Source organism: Delphinapterus leucas, chromosome 4 (assembly GCF_059928025.1).
Source record: "Delphinapterus leucas isolate spDelLeu-1000000601 "Yukka" chromosome 4, BTC_Dleu_Yukka2, whole genome shotgun sequence".
NCBI lineage: Eukaryota > Metazoa > Chordata > Mammalia > Artiodactyla > Monodontidae > Delphinapterus > Delphinapterus leucas.
In genome coordinates, this window is record NC_143132.1 from 132,447,319 (window position 1) to 132,467,401 (window position 20,083).

General features: G+C 38.2%; 1 protein-coding gene across 2 annotated transcripts in view; it reads left to right on the forward strand.

Annotated features, from left to right (window-relative positions):
- Positions 1-20,083, forward strand: part of STAG1 (STAG1 cohesin complex component) — a 441,577-nt gene that overhangs the window by 99,843 nt on the left and 321,651 nt on the right. Inside the window, exon 2 of one of the 2 annotated variants that reach the window (XM_089910049.1) lies at positions 11,266-11,414. The exons of the other annotated variant lie outside the window; for it this stretch is intronic. The gene's annotated coding sequence lies outside the window, so the exon portion shown is untranslated. The remainder of the gene's footprint in view (positions 1-11,265; positions 11,415-20,083) is intronic. 2 annotated transcript variants of the gene reach the window in all.

A 20,083-nucleotide genomic window follows, 5' to 3' on the forward strand; every position in this document is an offset into this window, starting at 1 on the left:
AGTGAAAATTAGCATGATGTCTAGCATGTAGGCAGTACTTGGTAGGTACTTATTTAATGAATATTGGATGTTTTCAATAAAGAAAAAAAAAGCAAAAGTGAGTTGGTTACAGAGTGATACCAATTTATGGAAGACTGCCTATAAAAATGGAATAGATGGATGTATGACCAATGATGAATTCCAAGATTGCTAGAACTATATGAACAATGTTTAGGATGGCTTATGAAAAATGTACTGAGTACAAACAAGACTTTTAAAGCTATGATTAAAAATAAAGGTTAAGGGTTGGTAAAATGTTAAGTGAAAGATTGGTCCTCATCATTTATTTATACCTTGTCCACCAAGGGAAATATTTTTAAAGCTGTAGAGAGTACCCAGAACAAAATGTACAGGTTTCTAAGACAAAGTTGGATGTGCTTAATAAAATGAGACTCAATTAAAAGGAGAAGAAGCAAATAAGAAGGCACCAGATTATTTTATTTAAGTAAAATATCCATGAACTGAGATACTCAAAATTTTGCAAGTGTTCTGAAACCATCACTAGACATCTTGGTATATGATCCAAAAACCTGGCAGTGGACTTTATTTTCAAAGCAAGAGGGTTAGGGGCAGGAGGGGTAAGCTGATATGTTCTGCCTTTTAAAGTTGTACTGGTATGAAACTAAAACTGTACTAGTTTAAATACATAATAAGTATATTTTTATATTTAATACAACATATATTAGTAAAAGGAGTATAATTAGTACAGTATTTTTAGATGGTAATTTGGCAGTAAAAGATTGCATGACTGTGTTAAAAGTGTTCATTACAAGGAAGCCGTCCTACAAATATGTTTGTGTGATTGAGGAAGAATACATGATGGCATTGTTTACAGCAGTCAAAAATTATAGACAGGCTAAATTTAACCCAAGGAATGGGTTAAATATACTTATGACACAAGTATTAAGAGATGATATAGAATGTCCATAGTGCTTTTCCAAGTGAAAAATGTAAATTGCTTATGAATATGTAAAACATTTCATATTTGTGTTTCTTATTAAGCTTGTGTAAGTTTGTACATAGGAATTAGGTATTATGAGTCTTCTGACTTTTTTCTTTTTCAAAATTGTTTTGGCTATTCCAGTTCCTTTTTGTTTCCATATTTATTTGAGAATTATCTCAATTTCTGAAAAAGATCCTGGTTGGATTTAAAAGAAGAGTTTTAATTTGCGTACATAGTTCACCCACCAGATTCTATTATGCTGTCTCTTTGTGGTCAATCCTTTTTTCCCCCAACCTCTAACAGCCACTGATCTGTTCTTTGTCTCTGTGGTTTTCGAGAATTACCTCATAAATGGAATTCTACAGTAAGTACATAGTTTGTGTACTTGAGACTCATCAATATTGTGGCATATATCAACAGTCCATTCCGTTTAATTGTTGAGTAGTATTCCATTTTGTGGATATGCCAATTGTATATCTATACAGTCATTCAATTAAGGACGGTTTGGGGCATGTTTCCAGTTTTTGGCAATTATGAATAAGGCTCCTATGAACATTTGAGTACATATTTTTTGTAAGAACATAAGCTTCTTTGTACCTGGTAAATATCTAGGAGTGGCATTACTCAGTCATATGGTTAGCGTGTGGTTAACTTTTAAAAGGATTGCCAAAATGTTTTTCAAAGGGATTGTGCTATTTTTGTATTCCCTCTAGCTATGTATGAGGTTTCCAGTTGTTCTGACTCCTCACCAACACTTGAAATGGTCTTTTTAATTTTAGTCATTCTAATAAGTATGTAGCCATATCTCATTGTGGTTCTAATTTCCATTTCCCTAATGGTAAAGAGCATTCATTGGAATATTTGTCACCCTTTTATCTTCTTTGGTGAAGTGTCTGTTCAAATATTTCACCCATTTAAAAAAAAAAAAGAAACTGTTTTCTTTCTTATATTTGAGTTTTGAGAGGTCTTTAAATATTCTTCCTACAAGTTCTTTGTCAGATTTGTGATTTGGAAGTATTTTCTCTCAGTGTATGACTTGTTTTTTCAGTCTCTTAACAGTGTTTTTTGCAGAGAAGAAAGATGAAGTCCAGTTAATGTTTTTTGTTTGCGTTTTTGTGGATAATGCTTTTGGTGTCATATTTAAGAACTCATTACCTAACCCAAGATGACAGAGATTTTCGTAGATTTATCTTCCATTTTGTGATTATAGCCATCCTAATGAGTGCAAAATGGTATCATATTGTGATTCGCATTTGCATTTCTCTAATGATGTTGAGCCTCAACCCTTTTTATGTGCTTCTTGGCCAATAATATATCTTCTTTGGGGAAGTGTCTGAGTCCTTTGACCATTTTTTAAATTGGAATATTTTGTCTTGTTGGATCATAAGAAAATACAGTTGACCCTTGAACAACATGGGTTTTGAACTGTGTGAGTCCACTTAAACACGGAATTTTTTCAGTAAATACATACTACAGTACTACACAATCTACAGTTGGTTGAATCTGTGGCTGCAGAGCTGTGGATATGGAAGGCCATCTGTAAAGTTATACGTGGATTTTCAACGGTGTGGGGGGGTTGGTGCTCCTAACCCCTATGTTGTTCAAGGGTCAACTGTGTATCCTGGATACTAGATTCTTGTCATATATATGATACGCAGATTTTATTTTCTCCCATTCCTTGGTTGCCTTTTGACTCCATTGATAATGTTGTTTGATGCAGAAAAGTTTTCAGTTTTGATGAAGTCCAACTTATTTTTTCTTTTGTTGCCTGTGCTTTTCGTCTTATATCCAAGAAATCATTGCCAAATCTAGTGTCATGAAGCTTTTGCCCTAGTTTTTCCTTAAAGAGTTTTATAGTTTTAGCTCTTACACTTAGGTGTTTGATCCATTTTCAGTTGATTTTTGTGTATGGTGTAAGGTCAGGGTTTAACTTCATTCTTTTATATGTGATATCCACTTTTCCCAGCACCATTTTTTTGAAAAGACAGTCTTTCCCCTATTGCATGATCTTGGCTTCTTTGCCAAAATTCATTTGACCAAATATGTGAGGATTTATTTCTGGGCTCTCTATTCTTTTGGTCTGTATATTTGTCTTTATGCTAGTATCACACTGTATCACACTGTTCTGATTACTTTTACTTTGTGATAAATTTTGAACTCAGGAAGTCTGAGACATCCAACTTTGGTTCCTTTTTTCAAGATTGTTCAGGTTTTTAAGGGTTCTTTTCTTGAGATTCCGTAAGAATTTTGGATGGAATTTTCTGTTTCTACAAAAAACTAATTGAGATTTTGATGATGATTGTATTGAGTCTGTAGATTGTTTTGGATAGTATTGACATCCTTATAATATTAAGTCTTCCCATCCATGAACAAATCTTTTACCTTGGTTAAGTTTCTTTTTAAGTATTTAGTTTATTTTGATGCAACTGTAAATGTAATTTTTTCCCTTCCTTTTTGGTTTCTTTATTGTCACTGTACCAGAATAGCGCCGTTTTTTGTGTGTTGATTTTGTATCCTGTAACATTGTAAACTTATTCTAAAAAGGAAACACAATTGATTTTTGTATGTTATGTTATCTTGCACCTGCAACTTTTTTCTACTAGTATTTGGTTGTTGTTGATTCTTTGATATTTTTGAAATATAAAGTATTATGTTGTCTGTGAATAGTTTTATTTCTTTATCTATTTGGATGCAGTTTATATCTCTTTATTGCCTAATTCTGCTTGAACATACAGTAATTTGTTGAAAGCTGTGGTGAAAATGGACATTGTTGACTTCTTGATTTTAGGGGGGAAGCTTTTATTTTAGTCATTTAACATTGAGTGTAAAGTTACATGTTTTTCATAAATGCCCTTTATTATACTAAGAAAGTTCCCTTCTGTTTGTAGTTTTTTGCATGTTTTTATCAGGAAAGAGTGTTTTGGCTCTTTGTTGTCCCTTGAGATTTTGTCAAATGCTATTTGTCATAATTTGAGATGATTATTAGAAAGAAGGAAAAAAGAACCATGTAATGTATTTTATTACATTCATTGATTTTCTAATGTTGAACCACTGCCAGGGTATACATATTATGTTTAATATGTAGTTGATTCTGTTTGCTTATATATATATATATATATATATATATATATATATATATATATATATATAAAAGAGGATTTTTGCACTTATGGGGAAAATTGGTTTCTGGTTTTTTTTCTTTTGATGTGGTGTCTTTGTATAAAAGAAATGCCTCATAGATTGAGTTACAAAGTTTTTCTTCCTCATTATTTTTAGGAAGACTTTGAGAAGGATCAGTGTTACTTCTTTTAATTGCTTATAGAATTCACCAGTGAAGCCATCTGGTTCTGGACTTTTTTGTTGGGAGATTTTTAATAACTGATTCAGTCTCTTTGCATGTTATAGGTTTGTTCTGATTTTTTTATTTTTGCTTGAGCCATTTAATACAGGGTATGCAATTTATTGGCATGCAATTTTCTGTCCTATTCTTCCACAATATTTTTATTTCTGTAAGGTTGATAGTAATATTCCTGCTTTCATATATGATTGTAGTTATGTGCATTTTCTATCTGTTTTACTTACTGAGTCTATTTAAAAGGGTGTCAATATTGTTGATACATTAAAAAAAATTTTTTTTGTCTTACTAATTCTGTTGTTTCTCTGGTCTCTCCTATTTATTTCTTTTATTTTTATTCTTAAATTTTGCTGCCTTTACATTTAGTTTGCTTTTCTTTTTCCTATTAAGGTATAGAGGTAGGTTATTGAATTCATTAAAAAATTTTTCTTTTAACATCTTTATTGGTGTATAATTGCTTCACAGTGGCGTGTCAGCCTGTGCTCTACAACAAAGTGAATCAGCTATACATATACATACATCCCCATATCTCCTCCCGCTTACGTCTCCCTCCCACCCTCCCAATTCCCCCCCTCTAGGTGGTCACAAAGCCCTGAGCTGATCTCCCTGTGCTATTCGGCTGCTTCCCACTAGTTATCTGTTTTACATTTGGTAGTGTATATAAGTCCACGCCACTCTCTCACTTCGTCCCAGTTTACCCTTCCCCGTCCCTGTGTCCTCAACTCCATTCTCTAGGTCTGCGTCTTTATTCCTGTCTTACCCCTAGGTTCTTTAGAACCATTTTTTTTTTTTTGAAGATTTCATCTATATGTGTTAGCATATGGTATTTTTCTCTTTCTGACTTGATTCACTCTGTATGACAAACCCTAGGTCCATCCGCCTTACTACAATAACTCAATTTCGTTTCTTCATATGGCTGAGTAATAATCCATTGTATACATGTGTCGCATCTTCTTTATCCATTCATCTGTCGATGGACACTTAGGTTGCTTCCATGTCCTGGCTATTGTAAATAGAGCTGCAGTGAACATTGTGGTACAAGATTCTTTTTGAATTATAGTTTTCTCCAGTAGTGGGATTGCTGGGTCATATGGTAGTTCTATTTTTAGTTTTTTAAGGAACCTCCATACTGTTCTCCATAGTGGCTGTATCAATTTAAATTCCCACCAACAGTGCAAGAGGGTTCCTTTTTCTCCACACCCTCTCCAGCATTTATTGTTTGTAGAATTTTTGATGATGGCCATTCTGACTGGTGTGAGGTGTACCTCATTGTAGTTTTGAGTTGCGTTTCTCTACTGATTAATGATGTTGAGCATTCTTTCATCTGTTTCTTGGCAATCTGTATATCTTCTTTGGAGAAAGGTCTGTTTAGGTCTTCTGCCCATTTTTGGACTGGGTTGTTTGTTTTTTGATATTGAGCTGCTTGTAAATTTTGGGAATTAATCCTTTGTCAGTTGCTTCATTTGCAAATACTTACTCCCATTCTGAGGGTTTTCTTTTCATCTTGTTTATGGTTTCCTTTGCTGTGCAAAAGCTTTTAAGTTTCATTAGGTCCCCATTGTTTATTTTTGTTTTTATTTCCATTTCTCTAGGAGGTGGGTCAAAAAGGATCTCGCTGCGATTTATGTCATAGAGTGTTTTGTCTGTGTTTTCTTCTAAGAGTTTAATAGTGTCTGCCCTTACATTTAGGTCTTTAATCCATTTTGAGTTTATTTTTGTGTATGGTGTTAGGGAGTGTTCTAATTTCATTCTTTTGCCTGTAGCTGTGCGGTTTTCCCAGCACCAGTTACTGAAGTCTGCCTTTTCTCCAGTGGATATTCTTGCCTCCTTTGTCAAAAATATGGTGACCACATGTGCATGGGTTTATCTCTGGGCTTTCTATCCTGTTCCATCGATCTATATTTCTGTTTTTGTGCCAGTACCATACTGTCTTGATTGTTGTAGCTTCGTAGTATAGTCTGAAGTCAGGGAGTCTGATTCCTTCAGCTCCATTTTTCTTTCTCAAGATTGCTTTGGCTGTTCAGGGTCCTTTGTGTTTCCATACAAATTGTGAAATTTTTTATTCTAGTTCTGTGAAAAATGCCAGTGGTAGTTTGATAGGGACGCATTGAATCTGTAGATTGCTTTGGGTAGTATAGTCACTTTCACAATGTTGATTCTTCCAATCCAAGAACATGGTATATCTCTCCATCTGTTGCTATCATCTTTAATTCCTTTCATCAGTGTCTTATAGTTTTCTGCATACAGGTCTTTTGTCTCCTTAGGCAGGTTTATTCCTAGGCATTTTATTCTACTTGTTTCAGTGGTAAATGGGAGTGTTTCCTTAATTTCTCTTTCAGATTTTTCATCATTATTGTATAGGAATGCAAGAGATTTCTGTACACTAATTTTGTATCCTGCTACTTTACCATATTCATTGATTAGCTCTAGTAGTTTTCTGGTAGCATCTTTAGGATTCTCTATGTATAGTATCATGTAATCTGCAAAGAGTGATAGCTTTACTTCTTGTTTTCCAGTTTGGATTCCTTTATTTCTTTTTCTTCTCTGATTGCTGTGGCTAAAATTTCCAAAACAATGTTGAATAATAGTGGTGAGAGTGGGCAACCTTGTCTTGTTCCTGATCTTAGAGGAAATGGTTTCAGTTTTTCACCATTGAGAATGATGTTTACGGTGGGTTTGTCGTATATGGCCTTTATAATGTTGAGATAAGTGCCTCTATGCCTAGTTTTTGGAGGGTTTTTATCATAAATAGGTGTTGAATTTTGTCAAGAACTTTTTCTGCATCTATTGAGAGAATCATATGGTTTTTATTCTTCAGTTTGTTAATATGGTGTATCACATTGATTTGCATACCGTGAAGAATCCTTGCATTCCTGTAGTAAACCCCACTTGATCATGGTGTATGATCCTTTAATGTGCTGTTGGATTCTGTTTGCTAGTATTTTGTTGAGGATTTTTGCATCTTTGTTTATCAGTGATATTGGCTTGTAGTTTTTTTTGTGTGTGTGATATCTTTATCTGGTTTTGATATCAGGGTGAAGGTAGCCTCGTAGAATGAGTTTAGGAGTGTTCCTGCCTCTCCTGTATCTTGGAGGAGTTTGAGAAGGATAGATGCTACGTTTTCTCTAAATGTTTCATAGAATTTCTTGTGAAGCCATCTGGTCTTGGGCTTTTGTTTGTTGGAAGATTTAAAATCACAGTATCAATTTCTGTGCTTGTGATTGGTCTGTTTATATTTTCTATTTCTTACTGGTTCAGTCTCGGAAGGCTGTGCTTTTCTTAGAATGTGTTCATTTCTTCCAGGTTGTCCATTGTATAGGCATGTAGTTGCTTATAGTAATCTGTCATGATCCTTTGTATTTCTGCAGTGTCAGTTGTTACTTCTCCTTTTTAATTTCTAATTCTGTTGATTTGAGTTTTGTCCCTTTTTTGTCTTGATGAGTCTGGCTAGTGGTTTATCAATTTTGTTTATCTTCTCAAAGAGCCAGCTTTTAGTTTTATTGATCTTTGCTATTGTTTCCTTCATTTCCTTTTCATTTATTTCTGATCTGATCTTTATGATTTCTTTTGCTAACTTTGGGATTTTTTTGTTCTTGTTTTTCTAGTTGCGTTAGGTGTAAGGTTAGGTTGTTTATTTGAGATGTTTCTTGTTTCTTAATGTATGGTTGTATTGCTATAAACTTCTCTCTTAGAATTGCTTTTGTTGCATCCCATAGGTTTTGGGTGGTCTTGTGTTCATTGTCATTTGTTTCTAGGTATGTTTTTATTTCCTGTTTGATTTCTTCAGTGATCTCTTGGTTATTAAGTAGTGTATTGTTTAGCCTCCATGTGTTAGTATTTTTTCTGATTTTTTTCTGTACCTGATAATCTAGTCTGATCACGTTGTGGTCGGAAAAGATACTGGATACGATTTCAATTTTCTTAAATTTACCAAGGCTTGATTTGTGACCCAAGATATGATCTGTCCTGGAGAATGTTCCATGCGCAATTGAGAAGAAAGTGTATTCTGTTGTTTTGGATGTGATGTCCTATAAATATCCATTAAGTCCACCTTGTTTAATGTATCACTTAAAGCTTGTGTTTCCTTATTTATTTTCGTTTCAGATTATCTGTCCATTGATGAAAGTGGAGTGTTAAAGTCCCCTACTATGATTGTGTTATTGTCAATTTCCCCTTCTATGGCTGTTAGCATTTGCCTTACCGACTGAGGTGCTCCTGTGTTCGGTGCATAAATATTTGCAATTGTTACCTCTTCTTGGATTGATCCCTTCATCATTATGTAGTGTCCTTTGTCTCTTGTATTAGTCTTTATTTTAAAGTCCATTTTGTCTGATACTAGAATTGCTACTCCAGCTTTCTTTTGATTTCCATTTGCATGGGATATCTTTTTCCATCCCCTCACTTTCAATCTGTATGTGTTCCTAGGTCTGAAGTGGGTCTCTTGTAGACAGCATATATACAGGTCTTGTTTTTGTATCCGTTCAGCCAGTCTTTGTCTTTTGGTGGGAGCATTTAATCCATTTACATTTAAGGTAATTATGGATATGTATCTTCCTATTACCATTTTCTTCATTGTTTTGGGTTTGTTACTGTAGGTCTTTTCCTACTCTTGTGTTTCCTGCCTAGAGAAGTGCCTTTAGTATTTGTTGTAAAGCTGGTTTGGTGGTGCTGAATTCTCTTAGCTTTTGCTTGTTTGTAAAGGTTTTAATTTCTCCGTCGAATCTGAATGAGATCCTTGTTGGGTACAGTAGCCTTAGTTGTAGTTTTTTCCTTTTCATCAGTTTAAATATGTCCTGTCACTCCCTTCTGGCTTTCAGAGTTTCTGCTGAAAGATCAACTGTTAACCTTATGCGGATTCACTTATATGTTATTTGTTGTTTGCTGCTTTTAATATTTTTTCTTTGCATTTAATTTTTGATAGTTTGATTAATATGTGTCTTGGCGTTCTCTTTGGATTTTTCCTGTTATGGGTCCTCTGCACTTCCTGGACTTGACTATTTCTTTTCCCATATTAGGGAAGTTTTCAACTATAATCTCTTCAAATATTTTCTCAGACCCTTTCTTTTTCTCTCCTTCTGGGACCCCTATAATTCGAATGTTGGTGCATTTAAAGTTGTTCTAGGGGTCTCTGAGACTGTCCTCTATTCTTTTCATTCTTTATTCTGCTCTGCAGTAGTTATTTCAACTATTTTATCTTCCAGGTCACTTAGCCATTCTTCTGCCTCAGTTATTCTGCTATTGATTGCTTCCAGAGAATTTTTAAATTTGTTTATTGTGTTGTTCATCACTGTTTGTTAGCTCTTTAGTTCTTCTAGGTCCTTTTTAAATGTTTTTTGTATTTTTCCATTCTCTTTCCAAGTTTTTGGTTATCTTTACTATCATTACTCTGAATTCTTTTTCAGGTAGACTGCCTATTTCCTCTTCATTTGGTTTGGTGGGTTTTTACCTTGCTCCTTCATCTGCGTGTTTTTCTCTGTCTTCTCATTTTGCTTAACTTACTGTGTTTGGGGTCTCCTTTTCACAGGCTGCAGGTTCGTAGTTCCTGTTGTTTTTTGGTGTGTGCCCCCAGTGGCTAAGGTTGGTTCAGTGGGTGTGTATGCTTCCTGGTGGAGGGGACTGGTGCCTGTGTTCTGGTGGATGAGGCTGCATCTTGTCTTTCTCGTGGGCAGGTCTGTGTCTGGTGGTGTGTTTTGGGGTGTCTGTGAACCTTATGTTTTTAGGCAGCCTCTCTGCTAATGCGTGTGGTTGTGTTCCTGTCTTGCTAGTTGTTTGGCCTAAGGTGTCCAGCACTGTAGATTTCTGTTCATTTAATGGAGCTGGGTCCTAGCTTTGAGAGTGAGATGTCTGTGAGAGCTTTCTCTATTTGATATTATGTGGAGGTGGGAGGTCTCTGGTGGACCAATGTCCTGAACTTGGCTCTCCCATCTCAGAGGCACAGGCCTGACACCCGGCCGGAGCACCAAGACCCTGTGAGCCACACAGCTCAGAAGGAAAGGGAAAAAGAAAGAAAGAAGAAAATAAAAGTTATTTTAAAAAATGAAGAGTAATTATTAAAAATAAAATTAGAAAGTGATAATGAGGAAAAGAGCAACCAAGCCAAAAAACAAATCCACCAATGATAGCAAGCTGTAAAAACTATACAAAAAAACAAAAAAATACGGACAGACAGAACCATAGGACAAATGGTAAAAGCAGAGCTATACAGACAAAATCACGCATAGAAGCATACACATACAAACACAGAAAAGGAGAAAAAGAAAAAAAAATATATTGTTGCTCCCGAAGTCCACTGCCTCAGTTTTGGGATGATTTGTTGTCTATTCAGGTATTCCACAGATGCAGGGTACATCAAGTTTGTTTTGGAGATTTAATCCGCTGCTACTGAAACTGCTAGGGGAGAATCCCCTTTCTCTTCTTTGTCCGCATAGGTCCTGGGATTCAGCTTTGGATTTGTCCCCACCTGTTCGTGTTGGTTGTCTTAGGGCGTCTGTTCTTTGCTCAGACAGGATGGGGTTAAAGTAGCAGCTTGTTAGTGGACTCTGGCTCACTCAGGCTGGGGGAGGGAGGGGTACGGAATGTGGGGCAAGCCTGCGGCGGCAGAGGCCAGCATGACGGTGCAACACCCTGAGGCGCACTGTGTGTTCCCCCCGGGAAGTTTTCCCTGGATCACGGGACCCTGGCAATGGAGTGCTGCAGAGGTTCCTGGGAGGGCGTATGGGTGGTGACCTGCGCTTGCACACAGGATTCTTGGTGGCAGTTGCTGCAACATTAGCGGTTTATGCCCGTCTCTGGAGTGCGAGCTGATAGCCTCAGTTCGCGCCCATCTCTGGAGCTCGCTTAGGTGGTGCTCTACCTTCTCTGGGTACATGGAATAGGAATCGCCTCTCCTCGCGTTCCCCCAAACAATGGTCTCTTGCCTCTTCGGCAGGTCTAGACTTTTTCCTGGACTCCCTCCTGGCCAGCTGTGGCGCACTAGCCCACTTCAGGCTGTGGTCTCGCAGCCAACTCCAGTCCTCTCCTTGGGATTTGATCTCCGAAGCCCGAGCCTCAGCTCCCAGCCTCCACCCACCCCGGCAGGTGAGCAGACAAGCGTCTCAGGCTGATGAGTGCTGGTTGGCACCGATCCTCTGTGCGGGAATCTCTCCACTTTTCCCTTTGTACCCCTATTGCTGCACTCTCCTCAGTGGCTCCGATGCTTCCCACTGCCCCCTGCCTCTGCCAGTGAAGAGGCTTCCTAGCGTGTGGAAACTTTTCCTCTTTCACAGCTCCCTCCACTGGTGCAGGTTCTGTCCCTATTCCTTTTTCTCTGTTTTTTCTGTTTTCTTTTGCCCTACCCAGGTACGTGAGGAATGTCTTGCCTTTTGGGAGATCTGAGGTCTTCTGCCACCGTTTAGTAGGTGTTCTGTAGGAGTTATTCCACATGTAGATGTATTTCTGATGTATTTGTGGGGCGGAAGTTGTCCACATCTTACTCTTCCGCCATCTTGAAGGGCTCCCTCATTTTTTTTTTTAATGTAAACATTTACAGCTGTATTTCCCTTTGAGCACTGCTTTTGTTGCATCTTATCAATTTTGGTATGTGGTGTTGTTTTCACTGGTCTCAAAGTATTCTAATTTGTCTTGTAATTTTTTCTGTAACTCAGTAATTTAAGAGTGTGTTTAATTTGCACGTATTTGTAAATTTTCTAGATTTCCCTCCTGTTATTCATTTCCACTTCCTTTCCATTGTGCTCAAAGAAGATAATCTATGACTCCAGTCTTGAAAAAGTTACTGAGACTTTTTTGTGGCCTAGTCAGCTAACCTGGAGAATTTCATATGTGCACTTGAGAATAATGTGTATACTGTTGTTGGGTTTGGTGTTCCATATATGTCTATTACGTCTGTTTAGTTTATGGTATTGTTCAAGTCCTCTGTTTCCGTATTGATCTTCTGTCTGGATCGTCTATGTTTTTTTGAAAGTGGTATATTGAAATCACCAGCTATTGCTATAGTGATTATCTATTTCTGTGTTTGATTCTGTTAGTGTTTGTGTCATATATTTTGGGACTCTGCTGTCTGGTGTATATATCTTTTTGATTGTTGTATTTTCCTGATGAATTGATCATTTTTACTCAGTGTTATTATGTCTTACATAATAAATGTGACAAAATTTATTTTGTCTGATATTAGCATAGCCACTCAAGCTTTCTTTTGGTTACCCTTTGTATAGAATACCTTGTTGTATCTTCTTGTTTTCAATCTCTTTGTGTATTTAAATTTAAAATGAATTTCTTGTAGACAGCGTGTCATTGGATCATTTTATTTTTTTCAAAATTTATTTATTTTTGGCTACCTTGAGTCTTCTTTGCTGCATGCGGGCTATCTCCAGTTGCAGCGAGAAGTGCAGGGTTGCGGTGCACAGGCCTCTCACTGCAGTGACTTTTCTATTGTTGCGGAGCACGGGCTCTAGGCTCACGGGCTTCAGTAGTTGTGGCACATGGGCTCAGTAGTTGTGACTCGCGGGCTCTAGAGTGCAAGCTCAGTACTTGTGGCGCAAGGCTTAGCTACTCCGTGGCATGTGGGATCTTCCTGGACCAGGGCTTGAACCCATGCCCCTGCATTGGCATGTGAATTCTTAACCACTGCACCACCAGGGAAATCCCTGGATCATTTTAAAACATTCCATTGTGCCAGTCTGTCTCTTAATGGATTAGTTTAATACATTTATATTTAAGGAGATTGTTGACAAGGAAGGACTTTTGCCATTTTGCTGTTTTTCTTCTACCTTTTTTTTTTTACATCTTTATTAGAGTATAATTGCTTTACAATGGTGTGTTAGTTTCTGCTTTATAACAAAGTGAATCGGTTATACATATACATATGTTCCCATATCTCTTCCCTCTTGCATCTCCCTCGCTCGCACCCTCCCTATCCCACCCCTCCAGGTGGTCACAAAGAACCGAGCTGATCTCCCTGTGCTATGCGGCTGCTTCCCATTAGCTATCTATTTTACATTTGGTAGTGTATGTATGTCCATGCCACTCTCTCACTTTGTCACAGCTTACCCTTCCCACTCCCCATATCCTCAAGTCCATTCTCTAGTAGGTCTTTTTCTTTATTCCTGTCTTACCCCTAGGTTCTTCATGACTTTTTTTTTCTTAAATTCCATATATATGTGTTAGCATACGGTATTTGTCTTTCTCTTTCTGACTGACTTCACTCTGTATGACAGACTCTAGGTCTATCCACCTCATTACAAATAGCTCAATTTCATTTTCTTATGGCTGAGTAATATTCCATTGTATATATGTGCCACATCTTCTTTATCCATTCATCCGATGATGGACACTTAAGTTGTGTCCATCTCAGGGCTTTTGTAAATAGAGCTGCAATGAACATTTTGGTACATGACTCTTTTTGAATTATGGTTTTCTCAGGGTTTATGCCCAGTAGTGGGATTGCTGGGTCATATGGTAGTTCTATTTATAGTTTTTTAAGGAATCTCCATACTGTTCTCCATAGTGGCTGTACCAATTCACATTCCCACCAGCAGTGCAAGAGTGTCCCCTTTTCTCCACACCCTCTCCAACATTTATTGTTTCTAGATTTTTTGATGATGGCCATTATGACAGGTGTGAGATGATATCTTATTTTAGTTTTGATTTGCATTTCTGTAATGATTAATGATGTTGAGCATTCTTTCATGTGTTTGTTGGCAGTCTGTATATCTTCATTGGAGAAATGTCTATTTAGGTCTTCTGGCCATTTTTGGATTGGGTTGTTTGTTTTTTTGTTATTGAGCTGAATGAGCTGCATATAAATCTTGATCCTTTGTCAGTTGTTTCATTTGCAAATATTTTCTCCCATTCTGAGGGTTGTCTTTTGGTCTTGTTTATGGTTTTCTTTTCTGTGCAAAAACTTTGAAGTTTCATTAGGTCCCATTTGTTTATTTTTGTTTTTATTCCCATTTCTCTAGGAGGTGGTCAAAAAGGATCTTGCTGTGATTTATGTCATATGTTTTCCTCTAAGAGTTTGACAGTTTCTGGCGTTACATTTAGGTCTTTAATCCATTTTGAGCTTATTTTTTTGTATGGTGTTAGGGAGTGATCTAATATCATACTTTTACATGTACCTGTCCAATTTTCCCAGCACCACTTATTGAAGAGGCTGTCCTTTCTCCACTGTACATTCCTGCCTCCTTTATCAAAGATAAGGTGACCATATGTGCGTGGGTTTATCTCTCAGCTTTCTATCCTGTTCCATTGATCATTATTTCTGTTTTTGTGCCAGTACCGTACTGTCTTGATTACTGTAGCTTTGTAGTATAGTCTGAAGTCAGGGAGCCTGATTCTTCCAGCTCCATTTTTCTTTCTCAAGATTGCTTTGGCTGTTCGGGGTCTTCTGTGTTTCCATACAAATTGTGAAATTTTTTGTTCTAGTTCTGTGGAAAATGCCAGGGGTAGTTTGATAGGGATGCATTGAATCTGTAGATTGCTTGGGGTAGTAGAGTCATTTTCACAATGTTAATTCTTCCAATCCAAGAACATGGTATATCTCTCCATCTATTTGTATCATCTTCAGTTTCTTTCATCAGTGTCTTATAATTTTCTGCATACAGGCCTTTTGTCTCCTTAGGTAGGTTTATTCCTAGATATTTTATTCTTTTTCTTGCAGTGGTAAATGGGAGTGTTTTCTTGATTTCACTTTCAGATTTTTCATCACTAGTGTATAAGAATGCCAGAGATTTCTGTGCATTAATTTTGTATCCTGATACTTTACCAATTTCATTGATTAGCTCAAGTAGTTTTCTGGTAGCATCTTTAGGATTCTCTATGTATAGTATCATGTCATCTGCAAACAATGACAGCTTTACTTCTTCTTTTCCGATTTGTATTCCTTTTATTTCCTTTTCTTCTCTGATTGCTGTGGCTAAGACTTATAAAACTATGTTGGTTAGGAGTGGTGAGAGTGGGCAACCTTGTCTTGTTCCTGGATCTTAGTGGAAATGCTTTCAGTTTTTCACCATTGAGTACGATGTTGGCTGTGGTTTTGTCATATATGGCCTTTATTATGTTGAGGAAAGTTCCCTCTATGCCTACTTTCTGCACGGTTTTTATCATAACTGGGTGTTGAATTTTGTCAAAAGCTTTCTCTGCATCTATTGAGATGATCATACGGTTTTTCTCCTTCAATTTGTTAATATGGTGTATCACATTGATTTCATATTTTGAAGAATCCTTGCATTCCTGTAGTAAACCCCACTTGATCATGGTGTATGACCCTTTTAATGTGCTGTTGGATTCTGTTTGCTAGTATTTTGTTGAGGATTTTTGCATCTATGTTCATCAGTGATATTGGCCTGTAGTTTCCTTTCTTTGTGACAGCTTTGTCTGGTTTTGGTATCAGGGTGATGGTGGCCTTGTAGAATGGGTTTGGGAGTGTTCCTCCCTCTGCTATATTTTGGAAGAGTTTGAGAAGGATAGGTGTTAGGTGTTCTCTAAATGTTTGATAGAATTCGCCTGTGAAGCCATCTGGTCCTGGGCTTTTGTTTGTTGGAATATTTTTAATCAGAGTTTCTATTTCAGTGCTTGTGATTGGTCTGTTCATATTTTCTGTTTCTTCCTGATTCAGTCTTGGCAGGTTGTGCATTTCTAAGAATTTGTCCATTTCTTCCAGGTGTCCATTTTTTTGGCATAGAGTTGCTTGTAGTAATCTCTCATGATCTTTTTTATTTCTGCAGTGTCAGTTGTTACTTCTCCTTTTCCAATTCTAATTCTATTGATTTGAGTCTTCTCCCTTTTTTTCCTGATGAGTCTGGCTAATGGTTTATCAATTTTATTTATCTTGTCAAAGAACCAGCTTTTAGTTTTATTGATCTTTGCTATTGTTTCCTTCATTTCTTTTTCATTTATTTCTGATCTGACTTTTATGATTTCTTTCCTTCTGCTAACTTTGAGGTTTTTTTGTTCTTCTTTCTCTAATTGCTTGAGGTGCAAGGTTAGGTTGTTTATTTGAGATGTTTCCTGTTTCTTAAGGTAGGATTGTATTGCTGTAAACTTCCCTGTTAGAACTGCTTTTGCTGCATCCCATAGGTTTTGGGTCGTCATGTCTCCATTGTCATTTGTTTCTAGGTATTTTTTTTATTTCCTCTTTGATTTCTTCAGTGATCGCTTCGTTATTAAGTACTGTATTGTTTAGCCTCCAGGTGTTTGTGTTTTTTATAGATCTTTTCCTGTAATTGATATCTAGTCTCATAGCGCTGTGTTCAGAAAAGATACTTGATACAATTTCAATTTTCTTAAATTTACCAAGGCTTGATTTGTGACCTAAGATATGATCTATCCTGGAGAATGTTCCATGAGCACTTGAGAAAAATGTGTATTCTGTTGCTTTTGGTTGGAATGTCCTGTAAATATCAATTAAGTCCATCTTGTTTAATATATCATTTATAGTGTGTGTTTCCTTATTTATTTTCATTTTCGATGTTCGGTCCATTGGTGAAAGTGGGGTGTTAAAGTCCCCTACTATGAATGTGTTACTGTCGATTTCCCCTTTTATAGCTGTTAACATTTGCCTTATGTATTGAGGTGCTCCTATGTTGGGTGCATAAAGATTTACAATTTTTATATCTTCTTCTTGGATCGATCCTTTGATCATTATGTAGTGTCCTTCTTTGTCTCTTGTAATAGTCTTTATTTTAAAGTCTATTTTCTGTGATATGAGAATTGCTACTCCAGATTTCTTTTGGTTTCCATTTGCATGCAATATCTTTTTCCATCCCCTTACTTTCTGTCTGTATGTGTCTCTAGGTCTGAAGTGGGTCTCTTGTAGACAGCATATATATGGGTCTTGTTTTTGTATCCATTCAGCCAATCTGTGTCTTTTGGTGGGAGCATTTAGTCCATTTACATTTAAGGTAGTTATTGATATGTATCTTCCTATTACCATTTTCTTCATTGTTTTGGGTTTGTTACTGTAGGTCTTTTCCTTCTCTTGTGCTTCTTGCCTAGAGAAGTTCCTTTAGCATTTGTTTTAAAGCTCGTTTGGTGGTGCTGAACTGTTAGCTTTGCTTGTCTGTAAAGGTTTTAATTTTTCCATCAAATCTGAATGAGGTCCTTGCTGGGTAAAGTAATCTTGGTTGTAGGTTTTTCTCCTTCATCACTTTAAATATTTCCTGCCACTCCCTTATGGCTTGCAGAGTTTCTGCTGAAAGATCAGCTGTTAACTTTATGGGGATTCCCTTGCGTGTTATTTGTTGTTTTTCCCTTACTGCTTTTAATATGTTTTCTTTGTATTTAATTTTTGACAGTTTGATTAATATGTGTCTTGGCTATTTCTCATTGGATTTATCCTGTATGGGACTCTCTGTGCTTCCTGGACTTGATTAACTATTTCATTTCCCATCTTAGGGAAGTTTTCAATTATAATCTCTTCAAATATTTTCTTAGTCCCTTTCTTTTTCTCTTCTTCTTCTGGAATCACTATAATTCGAATGTTGGTGCATTTAGTGTTGTCACAGAGGTCTCTGAGACTGTCCTCGGTTCTTTTCATTTTTTTTCTTTATTCTGCTCTGCAGTAGTTATTTCCACTATTGTATCTCCAGGTCACTTATTTGTTCTTCTGCCTCGGTTATTCTGCTATTGATCCCATCTAGAGTATTTTTCATATCATTTATTGTGTTGTTCATCATTGCTTGTTTCATCCTTAGCTCTTCTAGGTCCTTGTTAAATGTTTCTTGCATTTTGTGTATTCTATTTCCAAGATTTTGGATCATCTTTACTATCATTATTCTGAATTCTTTTTCAGGTAGACTGCCTATTTCCTCTTCATTTGTTAGGCCTGGTGGGTTTTTTCTTGGTCCTTCATGTGCTGTGTGTTTTTCTGTCTTCTCATTTTGCTTATCTTACTGTGTTTGGGGTCTCCTTTTTTCAGGCTGCAGGTTCGTAGTTCCCGTTGTTTTGGGGATGTTTTTGTATGTCCTCAGTGGGTAAGGTTGGTTCAGTGGGTTGTGTAGGCTTCCTGGTGGAGGGGACTAGTGCCTGTGTTCTGGTGGATGATGCTGGATCTTGTCTTTCTGGTGGGCAGGTCCACGTCTGGTAGTGTGTTTTGGGGTGTCTGTGGACTTACAATTTTAGGCAGCCTGTCTGCTAATGGGTGGGGTTGTGTTCCTGTCTTGCTAGTTATTTGGCTTAGGGTGTGCAGCATTGTAGCTTGCTGGTTGTTGAGTGAAGCTGGGTGGTGGTGTTGAGATGGAGATCTCTGGGAGATTTTTGCCGTTTGATATTATGTGGAGCTGGGAGGTCTCTTGTGGACCAGTGTCCTGAAGTTGGCTCTCCCACCTCAGAGGCACACTCCTGACTCCTGGCTGCAGCACCAAGAGCCTTTCATCCACACGTCTCAGAATAAAAGGGAGAAAAAGTAGAAAGAAATAGGCCAAAATAAAATAAAATAAAGTAAGGTAAAATACAATAATAATTATTAAGAAAAAAAGTTTTTTAAATAGTTAAAAAAAAAAAAGACGGATAGAACCTTAGCACAAATGGTGAAAGGAAAGCTATACAGACAAAATTTCACACAGAAGCATACACATACACACTCACAAAAAGAGGAAAAGGGGAAAAAATAATAAATTTTGCTCTCAAAGTCCACCTCCTCAATTTGGGATGATTCGTTGTCTATTCATGTATTCCACAGATGAAGGTTACATCAAGTTGATTGTGGTGCTTTAATCCGCTGCTTCTGAGGCTGCTGGTAGAGATTTCCCTTTCTGTTCTTTGTTCTCACAGCTCCTGGGGCTCAGCTTTGGATTTGGCCCCTCCTCTGGGTGTAGGTCGCCGGAGGGCGTCTGTTCTTCAGTCAGACAGGACGGGGTTAAAGCAGCAACTGCTTCGGGGACTCTGGCTCACTCAGGCTGGGGGTAGGGAGGGGTACGGAGTGCGGGTCGAGCCTGCGGCGGCAGAGGCCAGCGTGACGTTGCACCAGCCTGAGGTGCGCCGTGCGTTCTCCCGGGGAAGTTGTCCCTGGATCCCGGGACCCTGGCAGTGGCGGGCTGCACAGGTTCCCCGGAAATGGCGGTGTGGATAATGACCTGTGTTCGCACACAGGCTTCTTGGTGGCGGCAGCAACAGCTTTAGCCTCTTATGCCTGTCTCTGGGGTCCGTGCTTTTAGCCGCGGCTCGCGCCTGTCTGTGGAGCTCCTTTATGCAGCGCTCTTAATCCCCTCTCCTTGCGCACCAGGAAAGAGGGAAGAAAATGTCTCTTGCCTGTTCGGCAGGTCCAGACTTTCCCCTGGACCTCCCTCCCAGCTAGCCGTGGTGCACTAACTGCCTGCAGGCTGTGTTCATGTCGCCAACCCCAGTCCTCTCCCTGCGCTCCGACCGAAGCCCGAGCCTCAGCTCCCAGACCCGCCTGCCCTGGCGGGTGAGCAGACAAGCCTCTCGGGCTGGTGAGTGCTGGTCAGCACCGATCCTCTGTGCGGGAATCTCCCCGCTTTGCCCTCTGCACCCCTGTTGCTGTGCTGTCCTCCGCGGCTCCGAAGCTTTCCCCTTCTGCCACCCACAGTCTCCGCCCGCGAATGGGCTTCCTAGTGTGCGGAAACCTTTCCTCCTTCACAGCTCCCTCCCACTGGTGCAGGTCCCGTCCCTATCCTTTTGTCTCTGTTTATTCTTTTTTCTTTTGCCCTACTCAGGTACGTGGGTATTTTCTTTCCTTTTGGGAGGTCTGAGTTCTTCTGCCAGCGTTCAGTAGGTGTTGTGTAGGAGCAGTT